Source organism: Schistocerca americana, chromosome X (genome assembly GCF_021461395.2).
Source record: "Schistocerca americana isolate TAMUIC-IGC-003095 chromosome X, iqSchAmer2.1, whole genome shotgun sequence".
NCBI lineage: Eukaryota > Metazoa > Arthropoda > Insecta > Orthoptera > Acrididae > Schistocerca > Schistocerca americana.
In genome coordinates, this window is record NC_060130.1 from 476,756,592 (window position 1) to 476,783,641 (window position 27,050).

Below are 27,050 nucleotides of genomic sequence, written 5' to 3' on the forward strand. Positions count from 1 at the left end.
ATAAAGCTGTACAAAAAAGGTGTTTGGTTCCTGTATTTCTTCAAGTAATTACCATATGTAACTCAGTGTGCTGGATATAAACAAGATTTTTGTTTGTTATTAGTTCTTAAATGAAAATAGGTTAAGATTTTTAGGTTTTTATTTATTTCTAATTCGTGAAGGGAAATGTCATACATCCTTGAAAAACTCCTCGCAATGGGTCTGTGGGACTAAGTATATCTAATATAATACAATCGGTGTCGTTTTTGTCGACTTCGGTATAAACTGACTGACGTTAGGGGAAAAACAATGTTTCTACATCTACATCTACGTGATTACTCTGCTATTCATAATAAAGTGCCTGGCAGAGGGTCAATGAACCACCTTTAAGCTGTCTCACTACCGTTCCACTCTCGAAAGGCGCGAAGGAAAAACGAGCACTCAAAGTCTCCTGTGCGAGCCCTGCATTCTCGTATTTTATTGTGATGATCATTTCTCCCTATGTAGGTGGATGCCAGCAAATGTTTTCATAATCGGAGGAGAAGAATGGCGATTGAAATTTCACGAAAAGACCCCGTTGCAACGAAAAACGCCTTTGTTTTAATTTCTGCCACCCCAATATACGTATCATGTCCGTGGCTCTATCTCCCCTATTTCACGATAGTACAAAACGAGCGGCCCTTCTTTGTACTTTTTCGATGTCATCTGTCAGCCCCACCTGATGCGGATCCCACATCGCACAGCAATACTCCAGAATAAGGTGGACAAGAGTGGTGTAATCAGTCTCTTTACAAGACCTGTTGAACCTTCTAAGTGTTCTGACAATGAATCGCAGTCTTTGGTTTGCTCTACCCACAACATTATCTATTTGATCGTTTCTATTTAGGTTATTTGTAATTGTAATCCCTAAGTATTTAGTTGATTTTACAGCCTTCAGATTTGTGTGACTTATCGGGTAATCGAAATTTAACGGATTTCTTTTAGTACTCATGTGAATAACTTCACACCATTCTTTACTCAGGGTCAATTGCCACTTTTCGCACCATACAGATATATTATATAATCATTTAGCAATTCGTTTTAGTCATCTGATGATTTTACAAGACGGTAAATGACAGCATCATCTGCAAACAACCTAAGACGGCTACTAAGATTGTCTCCTATATCGTTAATATTGATCAAGAACAACAGAGGGTCTATAACAATTTCTTGGGGAACGCCGGATATTACTTCTATTTTACTCGATGACTGATACTACGAACTGTGACCCTTCTCACAGCAAATCACGAATATAGTCGCACAACTGAGGCGATTTTCCATAGGCACGCAGTTTGGGTAGAAGACGCTTGTGACGAACGGTGTCGAAAGTAGAAACATTATAGATAAATACTTTCTATCGTTAAATCGTGTCATGAGCACGATAAACACATTTACTTTAGTAGTTTCCTAACAAAGTCTATTTTTGTCTTATTAACTACCAATTTGAGGTCAAATTTGTATCCTGATTAGTATCAGTATTCTGCGTGAGAAACTGTGCCTGTAGACAGATACTGCACACTACTGTCCTCCAGCGTCTGAAAGAAACAGATCACGTGTAATGCCACACCAATATCGACATGTGGCTAAGCTGACGTGAGGCGTGCAGCAACAGAAAGTGTGTCCCAGCTGAGCGTCCCCTCGCCTGCGCCTGGCTTGGCGCGTGGTGCGAGCGGACGCCGCGACTGGCGCTGGCGTCGACCCGCGCCAGGCTGCGGCGGGCGCGCGGCCTCAGCTCGGCAGTCTGGTCTCGGCTGTCGGGGCGCGCGCTGCTTCACGTTGCACAGCCGTCGCGATGTGTCGGCGCTCCGCGTGCCAGCCGCCGAGACGCCGTCGGCCGCTAGCCTGCACACCCGCGCTCGCTCCTCTGCTGCTGCTGCTGCTACTGCTCGCCGCATCGTCGCTTCCTGCCATCGACGCCGCCGACAACCTAGGTACGCCTAGGAGCTAAATCCATTCTGTCCCACTGGCTTCCAGCCAATTAAAGCCAAACGGCTCTAAGAGATTTATGCGTCGATAAAACGTTTGCGTTTTGACGGCATATTTGAGAATAATAAAATAAAAAAAATCCATATGTGAATAAGATTCAGATTTTTCGAATGTGGACATCGGTACATCGTCGTACCTCTGGCACATAATACGATGTTTTACTGTAATTGGCACTGTCTTCAACAATAACGTACTTGTTTTATAACTGTCAAAATTTTGTGACTTAAGTGTGAATTTTCTGTAAAAATTTGCACGTATGCCGTGTGTTTTGGGTGCCCTTGTGTTTGAAGCCACTTACAACTATCACGCCTTTCAGCGAATTTTGGAATTGCAGTGATGTCTTTGCTGTTCACCCAACGATTTCACACTGTTAGAGGTTTAGCAGTAGGGTAACACTTGTACTGTGTGAGACATCGAAACATGTATTTGGTATTAGGTCACAAAATTATATGTATCAGAAATAATTGTACACAATATGCACCCTGACATTCTCGAAGAAACATTTTTTTTTTTTAACTTCCAGTACCTTTTAAAATTTATAACAAGGTAACGTGCTTCTTCTCTTATAAAAAATTTGCCCTCTGACAAACCTCACTTGTAACCATCAGTGAAATCTGTGGTTCCGTACTCTTTCTCTCTCTTACTCCTACCTAGAAGTCTTTCCCTTCTAGCACTTACATACGCGTACTTATGTTTCATATTAAGACATTTTAGAGATTATTTAACACTTATATACCCTAAAATACGTGTCATTAATGAGAGAAAGAGTTTCGCGAGACTTTGAATAAGAAGAAGCGTCCTTAGTTTGTCCTGTAGACATATGTTTCTGATGAATGTTGTATTTAAGTCCCACGCCTATTCAGTGCCGCACAATTCGCAAACACAGCGCTATGTATTGTTGCATGTCTACATTTTCTCACCCAAAAACTGTTTTGATGGCAAACGTTATATAGAAGTGATACGAAACACCTCTGCCACAAAGCTATCCGTAGGATAAATAGTACAAATTTCCCTTAAGAATAAGGAGAGCACATTCGCGTCTATCTGATGTACGTCGTTCGAACTGAAATAAGAGACAATGAATAAATGACTATGGCCATGTCTCTATTTCAGAGATGGAATGTGCTCCGACATAAACATCCCGTAATAAATAGGTTAACAGAGAAACTTTCCGTCACAGTTTTCCGTCTATTACAACCGCCCATTTACGCGCACATCCTTACACTTTAGAATGAAGCATTGTTAACAGTGCTGAAGTACTTACACGTAATTTTATGCGTTATAAGCGAGTAATTAAACTAAATTAATGTCCGTATAGCGAGGTGTGCAGAATATAATTCCGTTCTCACTGCGTGGCTAGTAATGAGATTTGTTTTACGGAATGACAGATCAGTTTATGCAGTTGTGGTGCCGAGGAGAAGAGATGCGTTATAGCTGAGTGATCAGTAATTGTTTTTCCTTGCTCCAGATCTCAAAGATCGACGTGTCAATTTAAAAGCAATGGACACTGAAATTTGCGGGTAGACTGCATGGGGCAAAGTGTGATTCTTAAAGCGGTTTTGTTTGCCAGTAAAGGCGTGGTGTAAGTTATTATAAGCTATTATGCTGCGTGATACCACGCTCAATTCGAGAAAAAAAATTAGTAAGGTCCTTTTAATCCATAATGATTGTAAAAACAAATAAAAATAAGATTCTGTAATTGCGCTCTAATTTTAAATAGGCAACAAACTCCCATGTAACTGTTATTGCAGCGACCTTTTATAAGAACTCGTTGTTAATGATTAGTGAAGTGATTATGCTGAGAAATCTTGTGCGACGAATGGGATTCAAGAACCGAAACTACATAGAAGTTTGGTCGTCTCCTTCAGCTTTCTAAAAGGAAATTCTGTGGTGAGTACATACAATGAATGTTCATTGTGTTTTACTGATTCACTGCTTTTTGAACGCTGATTTTGCCGTATAGTGTTTGTTGTCTCTTCGCGCAACGTACGTGCTTCCAATAGCTTCAACGCCTGCAGCCCAGCGATGTTCCCTCCGAACAATGGAAGTAGTTTTAGAACTAATCGGTGCAAATATATAATTTATTCTTATGAATTAAAACATTGTGGCAGTTACAAGGACTGAATAACTTCCACTTATATGTTCGACACAGTGTTATCAGCATACATCACGATTTAGACTGTTTAGTTTCCCCTGTCTGAGGTCTTTCAGTGATGAACAATATCTGTTTAATGACAGACAAATTATAAAACAGAGCAACACTTGTACCCACGGCGTGGCAGTAAATGATTCCGTTTCGTTCACTTTGTTGAATCGTCTGCATAAACCTTCCTCAAAAAAAAAATTTTTACGGATAAAAACTCTAGATGTAGTTACTATAGTGCTATTTGTAGTTGTACAGAATACATAACCTTTCCATTTTTCATCTGGTACCCCGTCAGCCATAACAAAGTTGCTTATCTGTCCATACTATAGGTTTGTAAAATGTGAATTTAATGCACTCCACAATAGAACATCTGGAAACTATGGAAATCGGCGAATGACGCAGCTACCCAGATTCAGCAGCTACCGTTACCGGCAGCGAAGTTCACAAGATCCTACTATGTAACTTGCTTAAAAAATCATGGATGTAGGTACTGTACTTTGATAGTTAATTCTTTGGTGGGTGAGTCACGTAAGACTTCACAGCCCATTTTGCTTCATGAACAACTTAAGACATGGAAACGAGATTTTCGACATATGATAAAACAACGAAGTGTACGTAAGTTTGTTGCGTGTGTACGATATTATGACCTGTCTGCAAAATAAAACGGGTTCTCCGTCTTCCGCGATTCCATGTAACGGTCTATCTCAAGTTTTCTGACACGTTCCTGGCAATGACCTTCCAGGCGAAAGTGCCCCTTACTGTTGATAAGACAATATGTACCGGCCATGTGGTGGGACTATCTGAAGGCGTACTGAATTAATTCCTACTTACATACTATCGTAGTTATATGACGCAACTATGGCGGCCTGGTTCTATTATTACTAAGTGGCCACACATGGTGATAATTCTCCTCCACAAGACTTAATAGCGGCGCTTAACAGGTATCTTAAATTTTCTGTAGTTCTCTAAAATTTTAATTCCGTTTTAATCTGTGGAGTGTTTTTATTCGCATATGTTATCCCGGATGGCTTTCTAATAGTAGTCTTGTATTCCTTCAGAGAACAAGTTAGTTTTTCTTAGTAAAATATTCAAAATATTTGCTACCTTACGCGGTTCCTGAATCGAGAAATTAACAGGACTAAAGCCGTCGTGACATACATCACTGTCTACATTAATGTTGTAAACGTATTAATTACAGCACCTGCTTTAGTATTCTTAGCAGATCTTCAAGTAATTTCTCACGAAGTAACGGATAGTATAGTTAATCATCTCTTGGAAACTTATGAGAATGTAAGAAGAGAAAGAAGAAACTGCGTTAAACAGTACAGCTTACAATTCCCTGACACTAGTTACTGTGAAAACCTCGATGATGAAATAAATGTCGCCTTAAGCTAATGCACTTTCTAATTACTTTAAGCAACATAATTATTGTGATCAGTGGTAGTTTTATCCTGTTAAAGCTTCAGAGCTCATATGCCACGGCCGATACATAAACCTATTGGCAAACACATTCAACGTCCTCTTGCGCGGAAGGCGACTCTGGAGATGTCTCCTGCGGACTAGGACAAAAAGTACGTGAACGACTTTATTTATCAACTGTGATCTGACAGTCCTGAATTTTAACAGAGGTAGAAACCGAAAGTGAAAAATACTGTGAGCTAAAGGTACTTTTTCGGAAATTCTTCATTTTCCATCATCGAGAGAGCAGTAAATAAATATCTTTTGTCCACTGTCTTAAAGACAGTAGGAGCAGGTACGGCAATGGGCGACTATTGAAGATGGGCCTGCTAAGCTTCCAGCGTAAAATCCTTGCTCCGAAGCGCGATTTGGCTGTCATTCTAGTTCAAAACGGTTCAAATGGCTCTGAGCACTATGGGACTTAACTTCTGAGGTCATCAGTCCCCTAGAAGCTAGAACTACCTAATCCTAAATAAACTAAGGACATCAGACGCACCCATGCCCGGGGCAGGATTCGAACCTGCGACAGTAGCGGTTGCGCGGTTCCAGACTGCAGCGTTTAGAACCGCCGGCGTTATTCTAACTGTCCACGATATAGAAAACAATAAATTGTTATACTTCAACATAAACACTCTGTGCCTCACTGTACAGTGCATGACAGTGTGTGCATAGTATATATTAATAATCTTCTTTCCTATCCCATTAGTATAATGAAGAGGGGAAAAATTATTAGCTAAATGTGTCTATAAGCGCTCTCATTGCTCCTGTGTTTCAGGAACATTGTCTGACATGTTCGTTTTGGTGATCCAGGTGTTTTAGTGTGGAGAGGTATAATGTTACGTGGGAGTACTGACCTCTAAATTGTTGAACACTTTTGACTCGACGGTCAGTGTTATCGTGACACTATACACCTTTCCCATGTTCGTATTTTTATGGATTAAAATGTTCGACTGCAGATGGAGGAGGTCGTGGAAGGATATTTCGCGAATGAGCTGGCCCCTCCGTTCCCCCGAGTTAAATCCCATCCATCATGTGTGGAATGCGCTGTGTAGTCATATTGCAGCATGCCCAGATGCACCAACGACCATCCAACTAATGTCACCTGTGCTATTGGAGGAATGGAGCGCACTACCACAAGAACTCCTTATCACGCTTGTGGCCAGCATGCGAGCTAGCTGTAGAGCACACATTCCCATTGTCGGTGGTGACACACCCTATTAGGAACCATGCATCACCTTTTGTAATGTCCAGAGAACTCTCGTAGGTCGTGGCGACTTCACTGTAATTATTGGCTTTCAATAAAAGTGTCATTTCTGTCCGCCTCATAACGTATTTCTTTCTTACCTTCTACACTACAAAATACTCTAGCAGTTCTTTTGATGTATGGCGCAAGTCTCATAAAATTGTTACTTCATAATGACACATCATCCGAAAGCTATTTTCACCCTTATGTTTTGCACGCTACTGTAGTTCGATGCCTGTTATGTTTCATAAGGACTTCAAATAGTGGAAGAACACTCGCCGGCCGGAGTGGCCGAGCGGTTCTAGGCGCAACAGTCTGGAACCGCGCCACCGCTGCGGTCGCAGGTTCGAATCCTGCCTCGGGCAAGGATGTGTGTGATGTCCTTAGGTTAGTTAGGTTTAAGTAGTTCTAAGTTCTAGGGGACTGATGACCTCAGCAGTTAAGTCACATAGTGCTCAGAGCCATTTGAACCATTTGAAGAACACGCCAGAAATGGTTGCACCAGTGTCTTAAATGCGATTTCCTTTGCGGATGCACCACACTTTCCCAGAAATCTTCCAACAAATTAAGCCTTCCATTCACCTTTCCTAATTCTATTTTAGGTATTAATTACGTATCACTTCTTAGTATCATGCCTAAATACAGGGAAGATATGGCGTGCTGAAGATGTTCACCTCTAATCTACTAATTACACCATATAGTAACGATCTTTCAGTTTGTTGTATGAATTATCTATTGGAAACCATACGTACTACTAGTGCGAAGATTTTCACGAGAGTACTTTCATTTTAATTCTTTTCACTTTTTAAAGCAACAGTTCTGTACTGAAACTCTTGGTAGTGTCTCTTTAACGGATGTAGAACAGCCGAGTGTCACTTCTTCCGAAAAAGAAAATGTTTAAAACTAAGGCATAGCACCTAGCAATTCATTTCATCTCCATTATTTTTTTTGCAATGTTAATCTCAAATTAGCGACACCTACGCAACACTCCCATTTGCATTGATAATGGTGGCGATAATTCGCGGCACGGGCTCCACGAAACACTAAAAAAATGTCGTGTGACTAGGGCCTCCCGTCGTGTAGACCGTGCGCCAGGTACAATTCTTTCGATTTGACGCCACTTCGGCGACTTGCGCGTCGATGGGAATGAAATGATGATGATTAGGACAACACAACACCCAGTCCCTCAGCGGAGAAAATCTCCGATCCAGCCGGAAATCAAACCCGGGCAATTACGATTGACATTCTGTCGCGCTGACCACTCAACTATCGGGGGCGGACCACGAATCACTGAAAGTGCTGAGGAGGAAGCATGAGCCATGACCGTTCAACTGTCGGAGATTGGTCAGGTAGGATCGCATGTTCGGACGTGGAGGCCACTAGAGCTCAGTCTGCCTTAAGTTTCACCTAACTCATCAATCAAATACAGAGGACCGCATGGTACCGACCGGCTGCCGTGTCATCCTCTGCTATAAGGCGCCATTCGGTTTCGGTATGGAAGGGCACCATCAACACACCGTTCTTTTGAGCGTTGTCGGTTTTCCACACCTTGCAATCCCCAGTACTCATTCAGACAGCTTTTCAAGTGACTTCACGAGGCTTAGTGCACCCCTTCCAGTCCTCGCACAAGGAAAAACTCCCTGGTAATACACGGAGTGTCCAGATCTTCCACATGGTAGTCAGATGCGCTGTGCACTCAGCTACAGAAACGCACCTATCGATATCCCACACACGAGAATATCTCCGCCACTGGCCTGAACAGGGCACTGAAAGCAAGTGGGATGCGCCTCCTTATATTTTAAACATAGACGATCTCCGCCGTCATGTATCGCGACTCATCAGTCCAGACGACAGTATTCACAGTGCTGTATATTAGTGTTCCTGCCTCAATGCCTATCCGTCTTGACTGCAAATTGGGGTGAGCAGGGCTACATGTATAGAACAGCAGCTTTGCTAACCTGTTACGCAGGCCCAGATTTATGCATAGGAGAGGTACACCCGGGATGGGGAGCCGAGAGGAAGGAGGACGCACTGAGATCTCGATCGGCTTTTCGGTAGACTCGATCATACAAAATTAGAGAAAGGGATGGAAACGTACTCTCTGGTTACCAATAAAATGAAGTTCCCTGTATAAGCTTACAAAGGTGAAAAATAGCCCCACTGAAGCTCTTTAGTTCCTGGTGGGAAAATAGCCAAACATCACGACAGCACTCACATTGCACCTGTCAACAACAATATCTAATTTATCAATAGGCAAGTCGTTTTATCTTTACAAAGAATTAGTTGCAAAAGTTTTTCTCTGGACTGCTGCTTTGTACGGAAGACTTAGTGCATTATGTGCGTTGCAAATTGAAGGTGAACTTGTAAACAGGATTAATTGTGCTATAACTAATGACTTACCGAAAAGATTTCTAGGTCTAATGCTAACTTTCTTGATTATTGTCAACATTGAACAGTTCGCGTTAAAATATGTTCACTTTCTTTCTGTGAATAATAGGTTTAATTTGTTTAAATATTATTGTAAGTTGAAAATGGGTATTGCATTTCTCTCTTACGTAATACCATTCCATCCAACGGTGAGCGTTCTGCTTCCCTCGCTCCGATACAGTTTCCCTTCCAGCCGAAGAAAGATCACTGTAAGCACGTAGATAACGTTTCGTGCTTATTCTATACGTTTCCTTTAACTAATGCCATTAATGATTACATTTTTATGATATGAAATATTTAATTTCACAGCGCAACCAAACAAAGTACGAAAAGTGAAATGTGGACTTTGGAAGGAGCGTTTTTCCCCCACTCTCGAACTGTGGTGCGCGAAACCCTAGCGACAACGAGTTCGGAGATGGTGTCTCACGCATCGTGAACCCGCGATCTACAGGTGATGAAGTGCTTTTCGTATGGCCAGCGCTCGACTGCCACTCTAATCGGCTCAGACGAACTGCCCATCTTTTACCCGCTCAGCACACGAACTATGCAACTTTCCGAAGACTATCCTTATCACTAGTACCCAAACTCTGCAACTATGAGCAAGCAGGCGACTTTCTAGTGACCCCTCCCAGCAACGAATCAGTAATCCACAAGTAGAACTGTATGAATTTTAAGTTAAAAAGTCATATTAGATTTAGTTACAAAATGATTAAATAAAGGTGAAGCAAAATCGTAAATACTCCGATTGGCGAAAGGGCGACTTAAAACTATTTAAAGAAAACAAATTTTACCGAGCTTCAATTGTAAGAACTGTTGTTCAGAATACATTTTTGAGCTGACGATAACATTTATGCTATGTATGAAACTCAGTTCAGCATATGCAATCCGTTCATTTCAAAACTATGATGTAGGTGATTCTTTGGTGATCTTGTCAGCTTTTGGTACGTAGCCAGCGCCGACGCTTCTTACTCGAATGTACCCTTCTCGAGTTACAGTGAGGTGACTGTAACAGAAATAAAATGAGAGTGACAACTCTCGTACGTATTTGTCGTTCTCCAAAGCGCAGATAACTCGTCTGTCCAAATGAATGTGTGTGCTGTTCCACCTGAAGGGCAAATTTCGGAATTGGAATAGGGATATAGGTGGACCTTTCCTAGACATTTTTCCAGTTGTTGAGTTGGTGTCCGCCTACTCCTTCAGAAAAAGCAGCTCTGTGTTCTCATATTTGTGTCACGGCTCAAGCTGAGAACGAGCAGCCTCTATCGTTGTCGTTTCCAATGACTACCAGATGTTCTCCATTTTGCAGAGAGTGTAGCACGACGACTGGAGCACCAACAGGGTTTTGAAAGTGTTCCTTAATCGTTGTGACCAGAACGATAATCAGACTCATCACATATTAAATATGTATGTGAAGTCAAGGGTCGAATTTGGCCCCTCTCTGCATTTCCAGGACCATCCAGTGACGAACTTGGACGACACTTACGTTTTCAGTATTGTGGAAAACTAGCTTCCTAAATACCATCCGAAACGTCTGTTATGGTGTCTATGCACGATTACAGAGTTGCACTGTTGCGAGTATCCACGATACCGAGGTGGTAACAGCAGAAAATTTGTCCATGGATGTATGATCATCAGACACACAAACTAAATGTGATGCATGTCATATCAATGATTCCACGTATTGATCTATCATTTTACAGCCGTATATCGTAGATATTAATTTTAATATACATATATATTGTTGTAGCACATAAAACGTCTCCATCATTTTTCGTGGGATGTGTGGCTTTTCCGTGGGACATATACATATACTGCTAAACATAAACTGCACAAAGTAGTTTCATTCAATAGCATGGCTTTTTTGTGGGTATTTATTTTTTAGCTGTTTTTCAGTGTCAGCTGTAACTACTCGTAGTTAGTTTTAAGCGGGGCTCTACAAAAGTCTATTATTTCATATTCGCATTACGTCGGACATTTTATGAAGAGTCCGATCTTATCCTTGATAGTACTGTCACAGACATTAACAGTACAAGCTATTCCAGGACATTCTGTGTAACGCATCGGTGTGTCAGATTATACGCTTTCGTGTTTCCTTTTAGTAGTAACCTTTAGTGCGAAATTCTTCAGGAAAAACGTCGAGATAAAGATGGTTAATAAACAGATAGACTTGTGATATGCTGAATAGACATATCGTGTAGGATTATGTGTTGCTTTTTTAAGAGGTATAAAGTCTGATCAATATACCTGACACTACATAAACAGTCATGCTCGCTATAACAAGTAAGCGAGAGCGGCACACGAAAGGAAATCTCATTACTGTCACAGTTTGCTTACGGGAAATAAAACTGCGACCCGTTAGTTTTCCTGCGAACGTTTCTCCATAGCCCCATATTGCAACAAAATAACTACATTTACAATGAACGTAAAGCACAGAAGAGCAAATAATTACCTCGAAAAGTCAACGTAATCAAACTTAGGAAATTACAAGTTAGTATCAGTTTTAACAAGTACTGACATAGCCTAGGTCTCCTGTTTGTTAGATAAACGATACAGAAGGTGTTCATCTTAGCTGTTCATCGATACAAAGGTAGTGTTTAAGCAGTTCCATTCTATAAGAATCGATATCCATGTATTCTGACTGCTGTAGTGCGATGAAGGTTCTTCAACAGATCCGTAACAAAACTTACCTTCTTTTCTAAGGATTTATTTCTCCTGTTAAATTTAAAATTTAAGCAGTTACAGGTATGTCCCAGATTCTTCCAAATATCGAGATTCGTAAGTTTATAGCAGTAGCACAAGCGATACTTGTTGCGGTTCTAATGTTTGCTAGACAGTTTGTTAAAGGAGACCCACACTTATTAATTTTTTTGAAGCAGATGTGATCTCTTGTCATCTTTCTGACATCTGGAAAAACGTCAGCATCAGTATCACTTAGTGCTACTTCAGCATTGTGCAGTAACTGATAGTAAAAAGCGTGGCATTAATATTCCGTTAAATTTCACCTGCCAGTCAATCACACGTGCACATGCCAGGCTACATTTGATCCACAGTAAATGGGCGCTTTTATGCTGGTAAACTCAGCTACAGATGTTAAGTATAGAGTGGAGTGTTAGAAATTCTTGTAGAAGAAGCCAGGCAAGCGGAGAGTGTGAGCACGATAGCGCTCTCACGTTACACTCGCTGAAGCCGCCTGCTCCAGACACTTGTGATGTGTCAATACGCCGACGGCGAAGCGAAGGAACGCCTCACTCTAAGTGGCGGAATCTGCTTTCCTGGTGAAACTCGTATGTAATACAAGCAACTGAAGAGCACATTTTCCCCTATTACTTCGCCACACAGCCACTAGTAGACCTTTCGACTTTAGAGTGATGAGCTTTCGCGATTGTTTGCCGTCATAGGTATGAGAGATCCCATTACAGTACGTTCACCGATGGATATGATGGATGTCACTCGTCTTTGACAATTTATTTACAACTAGTGAGCCGTTGAAAATATTATAGCGTGTCATTACATTAATATGGACTATCTTCTCAAATTATTGGCTAGAAAAATTTATGTTACTAAAGGGCAAACCCGGTTCACGGTTCATAGTACATCTTGTAGGTTGCCTATTTAACAGCTTCCATGGCCAATGAAAATGTAATTTTCAGTATTTCATGTAATTATTGGCGGAATTTAAAATTTTGAAATGCTAGCTTATTAACAGCTGTAATACTGCGTCACGCTTTTCACAAAGCCAGAAACTGTATATGCCGTGAGGCAGTGTAATCCATGGTGCGGAAAATACCCAGACTATATTCATCCAGTATTTGAGACTGAAAGCATTTCGGGACTTCCAACAAAGTATAATAATGAAGCGTGTTATCTTGTTCAAGAAAATTGGGGCAACAAAAATACAGAGCCATATCCTCGAGTCTAACAAGCATAAAGGTTCAGCTGGCAGGACGTATTTTTGATGTGACCATATTTCATACCAAATATCTTTTAAGTTTATTAGTTTTACGAAAACTGACACAGACAGCCGGTAAGAATGAGATGAGGACTTTCAAATGAGTTGTCAACCCTTTCAGAAGTACTGATCAGTTCACGCTAATTTTACCATTACACGCAGTAGTAATAATTGTCATTTACTCTTCGTGAACATGATTTCATGATTTCAAGCAAAACAGTATCCATCACTACCATCAGCATACTGAAAAACTACTAGAATAATGTTACATAAAGCTGGCCGCTGTGGTCGAGCGGTTCTACGCGCTTCAGTCCGGAACCACGCGGCTGCTACGGTCGCAGGTTCGAATGCTGCCTCGGGCATGAATATGTGTGATGTACTTAGGTTAGTTAGGTAAGTAGTTCTAATTCTAGGGGACTGATGACCTCAGATGTTAAGTTCCATAGTGCTTCGAGCCATTTCAACCATTTGAATGTTACATAAAATACTGTGTAGTTAGCGTTTAGGTGTATTTATGCACACAATGCTTACTAACGATGCCTTTAACTAAATGTAGATGATATTTACGGAAAAGATTAGTAATTTAAGAGGCGGAGAATAATAGCAGAAGGAGTGATTCAGCCTTAGTTTGGTTCAGACATAAACAGGATTTTCGCTTCTACATCTACATCTACATCCATACTCCGCAAGCCACCTGACGGTGTGTGGCGGAGGGTACTCTGAGTACCTTTATCGGTTCTCCCTTCTATTCCAGTCTCGTATTTTTCGTGGAAAGAAGGATTGTCGGTATGCTTCTGTGTGGGCTCAAATCTCTCTGATTTTATCCTCATGGTCTCTTCGCGAGATATACGTAGGAGGCAGCAATATACTGCTTGACTCTTCGGTGAAAGTATGTTCTCGAAACTTTAACAAAAGCCCGTACCGAGCTACTGAGCGTCACTCCTGCAGAGTCTTCCACTGGAGTTTATCCATCATCTCCGTAACTCTTTCGCGATTACTAAATGATCCTGTAACGAAGCGCGCTGCTCTCCGTTGGATCTTCTCTATCTCTTCTATCAACCCTATCTGGTACGGATCCCACACTGTTGAGCAGTATTCAAGCAGTGGGCGAACAAGCGTACTGTAACCTACTTCCTTTGTTTTCGGATTGCATTTACTTAGGATTCTTCCAATCAATCACTGTCTGGCATCTGCTTTACCGACCATCAACTTTATATGATCATTCCATTTTAAATCAGTCCTAATGCGTACTCCCAGATAATTTATGGAATTAACTGCTTCCAGTTGCTGTAGCTAAATGATAAGGGAACTATCTTTCTATGTAATCGCAGCACATTATACTTGTCTACATTGAGATTCAATTGCCATTCCCTGTACCATGCGTCAATTCGCTGCAGATCCTCCTGCATTTCAGTACAATTTTCCATTGTTACAACCTCTCGATACACCACAGCAGGCCGAAGTGGCCGTGCGGTTCTAGGCGCAGCAGTCTGGAACCGCGAGACCGCTACGGTCGCAGGTTCGAATCCTGCCTCGGGCATGGATGTGTGTGATGTCCTTAGGTTAGTTAGGTTTAACTAGTTCTAAGTTCTAGGGGACTAATGACCTCAGAAGTTGAGTCCCATAGTGCTCAGAGCCAATTTTTTGATACACCACAGCATCATCTGCAAAAAGCTTCAGGGAACTTCCGATGTCATCCACAAGGTCATTTATGAATACTGTGAATAGCAAATGTCCTATGACACTGCCCTGCGGCACACCTGAAATCACTCTTACTTCGGAAGACTTCTCTCCATTGAGAATGACATGCTGCGTTCTGTTATCTAGGAATTCTTCAATCCAATCACACAATTGGTCTGATAGTCCATATGCTCTTACTTTGCTCATTAAACGGCTGTGGGGAACTTATCGAACGCCTTGCGGAAGTCAAGAAACACGGCATCCACCTGTGAACCCGTGTCTATGTCTCTCTGAGTCTCGTGGACGAATAGCGCGAGCTGGGTTTCACAGGACCGTCTTCTTCGAAACACATGCTGATTCCTATAGAGTAGATTTCTAGTCTCCAGAAAAGTCGTTATACTCGAACATAATACGTGTTCCAAAATTCTACAACTGATCGACGTTAGAGATATAGGTCTATAGTTCTGCACATCTGTTCGACGTCCCTTCTTGAAAACGGGGATGACCTGTGCCCTTTTCCAATCCTTTGGAACGCTACGCTCTTCTAGAGACCTACGGTACACCGCTGCAAGAAAGGGGGCAAGTTCCTTCGCGTACTCTGTGTGTAAAATCGAACTGGTATCCCATCAGGTCCAGCGGCCTTTTACTTGAGAGTAAAAAAAAAAAAGAGGCAAGCCTTCCTAAATACAAATGACTGCCACTGCAAAACAATGTCAATAAACAAGAGAAAGAAATTCGTAGTAATTGCAACACCAATGATAAACTTAGAAGCTTGTTACATTAGTCAATACTTAGGATTGTGATGCTAAGCGATACAAAGTGAGACTACACGCGAAATTAGTAATGTGGAATGCGAAGGTCAGACCTTGTTTTTCGGGAAGTACTCCGGGAAAGTCAAGGCCATCTTCTGAGAACCATCTTCTAGATTCTAGAGTATTGCACCAGTGTTTGTGGTGACTGCTGCCCAGAGCCATCCAGCCGCTCGGTTAGAATCGTAAGCGGTCGACGTGGCCAACAAAGTTTATCGGAGGTACGCAGGTACCTCACATGTTAATCTTAACGTGATCGGTAATGCTGCCCTCACGAAACTCTGGCTACATTTAGAGCAGCTCTCCTGACTGCATCGTATACCTCGTCTTGAGATCACGCGAATGAGATTAGTTTAACCAAGCTTAGGTCTCCCATAATTCTCAACCACTATCACTTCCCTTCATTACCAAATTCACTATTTTTCGATGCCTGTAGTTCAGTCCTGTGAATCGAATCCTCCTGTAGGTCAACAATTTTTTTCCCCAGTTCGGTTCCTCTTCCGTTATTCGATTTATGTATCTAATCTTCAGCATTCTTATCCAGTACCACATCTGGAAAGCTCCTATTCCCTTCATGTCTGAGCTTATTATCTGTCGACGTTTCACTTCCGTACACAGCTGTGCTCCAGACAAATGCATTTAAGATATACTTCCTAAGACGTGAATTTATATATGATATTAAGAAATATTTATTTATCTGAAACTATTTCCTTGCTATTGCAAGTCTGCATATTATTTCAACTACTTCGACCGCTATCAGTTATTAAGCTGCCTAAATAGCAAATGCAGTGTAGAAATATACACATGTAAACCATGTGGGCAGAACCAAAAACAGCCACTATTTGATCCTAATAACGTCATCAGTGATCTTCATTTATTTATACATTTATTATAATCCACTATCTCGATTACAACAATGGACTGATAAATACAGATTTACATGGATTGTGTATCCATTTTCATGATTACCTGCTTATCTTTCTTTACTCTTTTTTCTGTTCTAAACATCAGTTAAGTTTACATTGCCTGTAACGTTATTTTTCCTTATTTTTATTTTTTCTATTACTGTCACTCTAACATTTAGATTGCTACCTATGGTTTTCCTATGGCATCTCTGTCTATCCTCAGTCAGGTCTTCGTTTACTGTGGCACAAAAAGACACAAATTCTCGTTATTTCAATTTATCTTGAATAATAGTACAGTTATAAGTGCTAGCGCTATTACTAGTGTTACAACAGTCTATATTACTGCTAAAATAGCAAACAGTGTAACTATGACAATTATTTACAAAATCTTTAATATTAATATCACCAACTAGATTTTTCTACAGCAAGAAAAACTGCTGAAAATTACTTCTACTACTAACATCAATACTAATATTTCTACAATTATTACACCTAAAACTACTAGGGTTATTATGGTCGCTGAACAGCGGGAAACAGTTAAATGGTATGGATGATGTACAATATCCAATAGGACTGCAAACCTTTTATTGATTCAAATTTCACGATTCTTATCGTCTCTTCCAACGGATTCTGTTACAGGCGGTTTGGTGGATAAATCTGCTACAGTGCAGCAAAATGTGTGGCTGACATACACCACGGCAGAGTTATTATGTCGTGAACTGCTTGACAGTCTAACAGTGTCGCTGTGAAAGATACGGCAACTGTACAACATTCGTTTTGTAAATAACTACAGCCGGTATCGGGGACGCTTCCATCAGTAAGGCCGCAGCCAATACGCTCACACATTCAAGGAAGTCAGAGACGAATCGACATCGTCCTCAGTTTCTCGTGTGCGCTTTTAGTCTTATTTCTTTTCTCTCTCCGCGACGTTTACCGTAGAACCGACACGCACCATTCGCACAACTTATAGTTTCGGATATTACTTCCTCTCCGGGAGCATTTAGTACTTCTATACGAATGCATAATATTTCAGCAAGACTGTGATTTTCCTTTTTGTGTAATATCCGTCCCTGCGATTCAGTAAAGACATCAAAGCGTTATCCTTAGATTTTTCACTTTTTTTTTATTTAAGAAAATCCCCGTCTCGAATAAAAGTGGATCTGACTTTAAACCCGTATTTTGCACGAGTTAAAACCTGATTTAGAACCATTTTTCAATCAATCTTTTCGGTACCCTCTGCTAAACAACACTTCTGATGTATACATACACACAAATATATATATATATATATGTCGGATTTTTAAAATTCCATTTTTTCTACTTCCGACTTTTCATGCTCTGTCTCATATCATACTGAGAAGTGATACAGCATATTTATCGAGAAATTGCTACAACAACAGCTAAATGGACTATAATAACTAGTTTTAACAATTTCTGTGCATCAGTCATGTGAAAAAGGATACAAAAATTGAAATATTTCGTAGGAAGAAAGGAAGGATGTTTAGAGATTAATATCCCGTTGCCTGCGAGGTAATTAGAGACGGAATGTCTTTCGAAATTAGGTGGTACATTCCTAGAGTATATTAAAAAAACGTTATATTACAATCCGGTGTGAATGATTCAGCAATGGAACTTGAAAAGTGTGTGACAGATAGCGAAAATAGTCTTACCTAGTCTTAGTGATTGCTCTGTTACGAAAAAGTATCACTGCTAATTTCCATGACTAAAACACTGGCGGAAACATGGCAGCTGCCGTAGTCTTTCATATCTTAAATTTAGCCATCCTAAAGTGTGTTTCGTTCATACAAAAACGCTGTAGGCAGACACTGTGCGTTTTGTGCATATTACCGTTTCTGTAACCGTTTGTAGAATTGTACACATCTGTCTGTTCCTGACCACGTATTGTTCTGGGAAAATTTCTCCCTAGCATTATGTCCTCATTTCCTTGATAAATACATAAATTTGGATACACATTCAAACGGAACAAGTCACATAGCATTGCGTGCAACAGATAGGAATTCATAAAGTCTTAAAAAATGACTGTTTTTGGAAACACCTATTTACAACGAAATGACGTACTGCTGGGTATTAAAATAGAAATACCATGAAGGTGGCATTCAACACACATAAAACTGGCGTAAAAGTGTTATATGTTTGTATATGCAATTTTTTGGTATGCAAATTAGGTAGCTGTAACACCAACTACTTTTTAAATACACTACGGAAAAAAAAATAACGGATCATTGTTTGAGACTCCCTCATTTTCTCCCATTTCAACTCCGAAGTTCGAATTTGGCTGTAACATGCATAAAGTTTGCCTCTGTAGTGGTGCAAAACCTTGAAACCCTGCAACGTCGCCCATGGACTCGGCAACGCTTCAAACAGCAATGTGGCGACACAAGAGAGATAAAGGCCAGAGCTTAGTTCACGTGAGATGTAGGATGGGTTAATGATTCCACAATGTCACCAAATTTCGCCGCAATTCTGCCCAATGCCACCGTGGACGTGTCACATTGAAACGTCCCCTTAGAAAAATTATACATGACTGTGTTTAAACTAACACATAATATTTTTAGCGCAACGCAATCTGACTTTCAAAAATCCCTACGAAAGAATCGCCCTGACTAACATTAACCTATATCTTTCACAAATCACTTACCTCACCAAAAATCTCCGTTACTCGAACTACTGCAATGCAGCGAGCGCCACTACTGCCAGTTACATAAAAGATTCAAACTACTGATGGCACTAACTACTAATAGGCATAGTTAGCAAATTAAAGATTTCGATAGAGAACAAGCAATGTATTTATCTTACTAGTGTTCAAAAATCATAATATATATAGCAGTTCATGACATCCAGTCTTACAAATTTCAAAACTCCGCCATCTCTCTCCCCACATCCACCACTGCTGGTGGCTCACCTCCAAGTGCTCAGCGCTACGCACTGTTCACATCCATCTGCCCAACACTACAATGGCAGACAACAATGCAAACTAGCCACAGACTGCACACAGCACAGCCAGTGATTTTTCATACGGAGCGCTACGTGGCGTTAACAATAAGAAAACCTAAACAGCCTACTTACATAGCCCCCATGCTCCCCACAAAAAATTTTACAAATTGTTTTGGGCACTGGCCAATACAGATTTGAAATACTTTTTCATAATTACAGTAAGAAAGATATCAAATGCACACACTTATTAATACAATGTTGGTCAAAAGCTAAAATTTTCTCACAGTCCATAAAGACGGTCCTAATCATTCATCACCGTAAAACTGCCGTTCCTTTTCTCAAAGTCTGAGCAGTAAAAGACAATGCACACGGAAGTAGTGGATTTCCATGCAGTCTTGAAGAAGTAGTGTTGTCCTTCCAACGGAAAGACAGTGCTGACTCTTGACATGCTGACAGGTAATGGGCCACAACAGAGGAAACCCACAGCAGCGTCATTCGATTTTTCGAAGAATATTGGTAGGTAGGTCATCACAGAGCAGACCCACTATAGTCTTGGTAGAGAGTATGGTATTGGTGGGCCACCAAAGGTGCAGACCGACTGCAGTCCTTGTAGAAATAATGGTATTGGTGAGTCATCAAAGGTGTAGACCCACTGTAGTCCTTGTAGAGATGGCTGGCAGCCATCCGTTGCGACTGTGCAGGTGCACAATCACCATCGAAGAGTCTTGTGGACAATATAGCAAGTCCATGAACCATCACTTGTGCACTCACAAAAATTTTTTTGAAATGTCCTTAGAACCTGCAGTGCTGTTATCGAGTCCCTTGCTGAATTATTAACACACGTGCAAACACTAACAGTCCCAATTTCTCACATGCTGTGCATTACTATGACCAACAGAAACGTGTGCAGTGAAATGTAACTTAATTTGAAGAACTGGTGTCTATATTATTATAAATTTACAATTTAAGAATACAATTACAAAGGTACAAAAAACATCATTAAAGAACATAATAGTACAGATAACATTTGTAGTAATACAGGCTTTACAAAAGAATAGAAATAGACATATACATCAGTGTTACAGGAATTATGACATAAGTAAATAAATAAAATAATGAGAATAGTTCTTGAAACATTAATTTCACACATGATCATTAAAACAAAACAGTATAAATAACGTCCAAGCATCTTTACAAGGTAAATAACATATTATCAGAAAAATTCTACAACATAAATCTTATTAGCTAAACACATACAGACAGGAAAAACACAAATTTACATAGTGTAATAACACAAAAATACAGGACAGGGATTGTTTTCAGTGTAACATTTGGTTCTGCAGTCCAACCCAAAACTTCATTCCATAGATTTTTCGTCTTATTTCAAAATTTGTTTCCACCAAAAAAAATCATATCCAAGCATGCCTTCTGTATTTATATGTTCACATATTTCTTACCTCATTATTTGTTTTCCATTATCTTACCTCATCATTTATTTCCAAGAAAATCCTACCTATAGCTGCTTTCTGTACTTTTATCGCATAACTTCTCAATGCATTTCTTCCAATTCATCGCAACTCATTCTCTTATATAGTGTACCCCCTCTTAAGCTAACTTAAATTTACTGAGCTCAGATGCTAAACTAAGGGACGAGGCAATGCAGCCGCACAAAAAAATTAACACAAACAGCAATGACAAAAAAATGGAAATTGGCAAAGCAAGCAGCAGCAAATGCAATAACTTATATCTAAACATGGCAAAGCTCAAGCAGAAAAAATTTTACAGTAAAAATGGCCATGTTTAATACCTATATCAAATCTTAACACTAGGGTGATGCATCACGAGAGCTTACACTAGCAGATAAGTTACCAAATCGTAAAAAAAATTTTTATGCAATTCCTGTGAAGGGAAGTGTCTATTTATGTGCCCTCGTTTTCTTGGAAGTAGATCATTAATTTATTATTGACTGGATCTGTAGGCATAAAATAACTATATTAGTTTATCTACTAAATTTTATTTTAACCAATGCTGCAGTGCAGCTAGAAACTAGATATTAAACAAAATGAGTAAATAAATACATAAAGCAAGCCATATGGCATTTCTCTCAACTAGCAAGACAATAGCCGTGAAATGTTTCTCATCGTTTCATTAGGCAGTTTAGGAAATATCATAAATTAAGAGCTCCACAGTATAATCACATGTTTTCATGTTTGAACGTGTCGTATTTGCGATGCTTTCTACAAAGGAATGTCAATTGTGAGGATAATGGCCTCTTTTTTTTTTCTCGAGCTGTGCCTCTGAAAGGCACACACTAATGCTTCTTTCCAGGTGACTGTCGCGCAGCTGATTGCCCACGACGCATTACGTGCAGGTCGTCACTTAACTTTCTTACCGAAATATTTACGACACCAGTTTGCACTACAGTGACAGTCTCATATAAAAATTTCACAGGTCGAGAATTTGTGTTTCAAATCTGTAGAAACAAAATCCTGTAAATATAACAGTGTCCGAAAAATTTTCGCCAGCATAGTGATACATTCACGCAGATACACACATTTCATAACTCTTAAAGTACGATTCTCGGTTTCCAACATCCTTTTTCACAAACCAGACTCCCTAACCACCACTCATTATTCCTTGCTTTATTACACATATACATATTCGTAGACACTTCTTCAATATTTCATCATAATAAATATGTAGCATAATCAAATTCCTCATATAGCATCAGCTTATTGATCATAAACATACCGCAACAGCGTAATACACATCGTCATCATAACATCATAAAACCTCAGCCAAATCTCAAAATCGTCGTAGCTTCCTTCAATAATTTCAAAACCGAAAAAAATTCTCTGCTCATGTCAAAAGTGTCATCTACCTCAAACGTACTTTAAAAATCATGATCCCATACCAAATACATCATTCAAAGCTCTCATAGTATCACAATGGTTCCAAAAAAAATATGAACGGTTCACAAAGTACAGACAAAATACAGTTTCATAAGTGTGAAGTTGTTCAGCTGTGTAATTACGTAAGCATCTGTCACTGATGTAGTAAAATAAATGTTTGTCTCTTCCAGTTAAATGATCAGATAGCTGTGTAATTTATGTGTTAGAGAAATATGGTACTGATGTGTAAAGTTGTATAAGCAAATACCATATTAGCTAGGGCTCCTTGTGCTTGCCAAACACATGGTACACAAAGTAGGTGTGTACCCCCTTGGGATTAATGTAATTATACCCTCAGGTGTTACAGATTACAGCAATGGAATGAAATGTATCACAGAAAACCTTTGTATCGTTGTACTTCAAATACCTTTAAAAATAAATATTTTAAGTACAAAATTAGTCACTCAAATATGTTTACTGTAGCGCTAAACTGTGCATCTTGTTGTAAGATAATCTCTGTGGAAGTGTCGTAGTTATTGTCCTCTGAAAGCTAAGTTCTGCAGAAGTCAATGTACTTACCTCATGATAAACAAAAGTGAAATGCATTGTGTATAGATATCTTAGTTATTACGCTTATTGCTGTGATGTAGAAAGTACTGTGCTGTAACGTATTGTTGTGCTACGGAAAAGGCTGTCTCCTTGTAGCTATACCACAAAAGTTACTACTAAAACATGTTTTACTTTCCAGCAGAATTCAGAAAAACTGTGCAGATATAAAACAGATACACCGCAAAAGCAACATTGTAAATTGTCACTCATTAGTAGCGTCGTGATAAAATCGTGTAGCTGTCACATAAACTAACCACTGTGTCATCTGGTATCTCTCAGAAAGTACCTTAAATCCAGAATGTATTTTCAAGTAAACCAAAATGTTGCATTAAAATCTCATTAGCAGTACTGGTAAATGTTCTAAGTATGTGAGCCTTATAGTCGTTACGTAATCGTGCAACTAACAAGAAAGAATGTACACACACAATAACACTGTGTCGGCTGTTCACAATAACAATGCATTCGTAATTTCTGTTTAAATAAGTTCTCTTGGTTCTTGACTGGATATTTAACTTCAAACATTGTTGCATGTCAACAGATTCTAAGTCTGACAAAGCATACTAGTAATGTAAAGTGAAATATTTTATAGCAAAGACTAAGTTAAAAAGCAGATTATCTCTCAATAAACGGTTTTACATGTGCAATGTGGTGCAATCTTTTACTCTTCATAGTACTCAGAGTTTCAACTTGAATGCAATTATCATGCGGTATACTTCGGTAACGAATACTGTAATTTTTCTCAAGGTTAGCGTCTATGTTATTTTTCTCTGAGCCAGCCGGCGCACGCGGCTGCCTGCGGTGCGAGTCATTGTCTGTCTCTCTGTTGGCGCGCGTCGTTATTAGGATTAATAGACCCAACTTCTACAAATTCACCTTGTCGAGAGTGCCCTGCTGTGTTTGAATCTCGCCAGTTCTGATGCAATTTAAGTCTGTTGCTACAATTATATCGGCTGTCGTCATGTCGGTAGTTCCTGTAGCTTCTTTCTTGTCGGTTAAGTGGTGGAGAAGTTCTCCCTGAATTATCTGGATGAGGTATTGATTATATTGCTTCCCCCTACTTATACCTCCCGAGGAGATCACGAATGTAAAATTAGAGAGATTAGAGCGCGCACGGAGGCTTTCAGACAGTCGTTCTTCCCGCGAACCATACGCGACTGGAACAGGAAAGGGAGGTAATCACAGTGGCACGTAAAGTGCCCTCCGCCACACACCGTTGGGTGGCTTGCGGAGTATAAATGTAGATATAGATTTAGGTGTAGATGTATCACTGCACGGTGGACCGTTGTGTCTGAAGTTATTCTGTCTCCCGTGATAATAATAGTTCTGGTTGCCATATTGCCTGTTTCTATGATTGTATCTGTTATATTCATTACTACGGAAATGCGATCTTTCTCTGTAATTATTACTACTCTGCCAACGGTTTTCATAGGGTGGTGTCTGCTTTGGTCACGATTTGTGTTGTGAGAATAGCCTTGTCGTGTCCAGTTATTATTTCTTTCATCGCGGAATTGCGACGGATGTGACCTGAAATTGTTGTGTTCCTGTTTTCGCGTTCCGCGATTGTCAGTGTCAGTTTCCAGTTCTTGTAACAGTCCCTGAAAAGCTTCAGTGTCGTCTTTGCAACGTCCTGCTAAAATAATATCTCGTAAATGTTCAGGCAGTTTGATTAAGCAAATGCGGATGAGTTCTGAGGGGCTGAATGGGTTTGAAAGATACTGATTCTTATGCAACAAGTCTTGAAAATATTTCATAAGAGTGGAAAATTCAGATTGTTCGAAACGTTTCATCATTATGATGCTATGTTTTACTCGGTCTTGTGTAGCTTGAGACCAATACGCTGAGAGGAAGGCATGATAAAATTCTCCTTCACTGTGACAATCGTGAATGACCGATCGCGTTCTTACAGCTGGATCATTCTCCAAGTAGCCACTCATAAATTCTAACCAGTGCTCCAATGACCAGTTGGGAGGAAAACAATAAAAGAATTGATGAAGCCATGCTTGTGGATGAATGTCGTTGTCAGAATTCTTAAATGTTTTGAATTTACGTGTAGTAATGAACAGCTTATAGCCAAAATCATCGTGCCGGCGAGTCGCACATCGCTCATTGTTACTTCGTTTCGGCGGTTCCATCTCAAAATTCGGTGCAACTTGCCAATTTCTTTCATAATTTCCGAAGTGTCCTGTGTTATTATTTTGTGGTTGTTCCGTATTTCTATGTCCCTCTTCCCGTACTGGAACGCGAGTGTCCTTCGAAATATGTAATACTTGTATTACTTGTGCCAACTGATCTTGTACTTCCCGGATTTCTCTATTGTACTGTGTATTGATTTGATTTTGATTTTGTTTGAATTTTCTAATTTGTTTATACTCTTCAGTGTCCGTGAAGGCCACAGGTCTTGTGTCATTCAGATCATCATCCACCTTTGTAGATAAGTTAGTGAACTGATCCGAAAGTTCGGCTACTTTATCCGATAGTGAAATTATTTCCTCTGTGTGTTTTTCAGAACCAAGTTTCAGAGTGTCAATTTGTGTTGAAATCGTATCTACTGTGTCCTTCAAATTTTCCTGAGTTTTTGCAAGTTGCGTAACCGAATCGGTAGATGCAACTGAGTCTGTTTTAGCTTGCAAGGTGTCGTCATTTTCATGAACAATAGTTTGCAGTTCTTTTATGGCTGCTTTGTGATTCTATAATACATTTTCATGACGCGAAAAAATAGGTTGGAAATGCTCACAAATTTGTGTTTTTACGTCATTACAGACTTTTTGACATTTCGATTCAATGATATGTAACTCAGTAGTTAAATCTTCACGTGTTTGTTCAAGTGTGGTGTCTAACTTCCGAAGATTTTGTTCCATTGTGTCTAACTGTTGCTGTGTTTGTCTCTGGTGTTGTTCCATTGTGTCTAACTTTTGAAGATTTTGTTCCATTGTGTCTAACTTTTAAAGATTTTGTCCCATTTGTTTCTGATTTTGTTCAAGCATTGTGTCTAACTTTTGTAGCCGTTGTCCCATATGTTGCATTAACCGTAATAACAGTGCACTGGTGTCTGAAACATGTTCCTCAGTGCTATTCGGCAGTGCATTTGAACCGGCAATATTCGCATTCTGAAAAGCAGAAAATGTGTCTTGATTTATTTGAGAAAACGGTGAGGACGCAAAACCTGAATCTACAGTATTTGCAAGATTGTGTCCCATCATTTAGGAATCCTGAGGCGAGCTGTTGCCGACCGATCGATCGATAAAGCTTCCCTGTTCACTAATTGTTTCACTGCCTACACCATTATTTGCAGCCCGCTCCATTTCCCTATGCACAATTACCAAATTACTACTTTGAACATTAGTTAATTCAATACATGGTTCCGCTAACACACTGCTTTCGTCTTCACTGTCATTTCTCAGTTTGCTTTGGAGCCTAGTATTACGTTTTTCACACGCCATTATTGTAACAATATTTCACACGACAACATTTAATAATAGAACACATTAACATAGCACTGAAAATAATATCTAGTTAATTGCAAGCGCAGCTGCGAAATACTTGGTGCAAATCTACATGCATGCCACAACTGTTTTACGGTACAACAATGAAAAACTACAACTAGAAGGAAGATTCTCTCTACAATTAAGCGCTAGCAATAAACAAAAGCTACACTAATTACACAAACTACAAGAAAAATCAGAAGATTCCAGTGAGGTATCCTCGGCTGAGGGTCGACATATGAAACGTCCCCTTAGAAAAATTATACATGACTGTGTTTAAACTGACACACAACATTTTTGCGCAACGAAATATGACTTTCAAAAATCCCTACAAAAGAACGGCCCTGACTAACATTAACCTATACCTTTCACAAATCACTTACCTCACCAAAAATCTTCGTTACTCGAACTACTGCAATACAGCGAGCGCCACTACTGCCAGCTAAATAAAAGATTCAAACTACTGAAGGCACTAACTACTAATAGGCATAG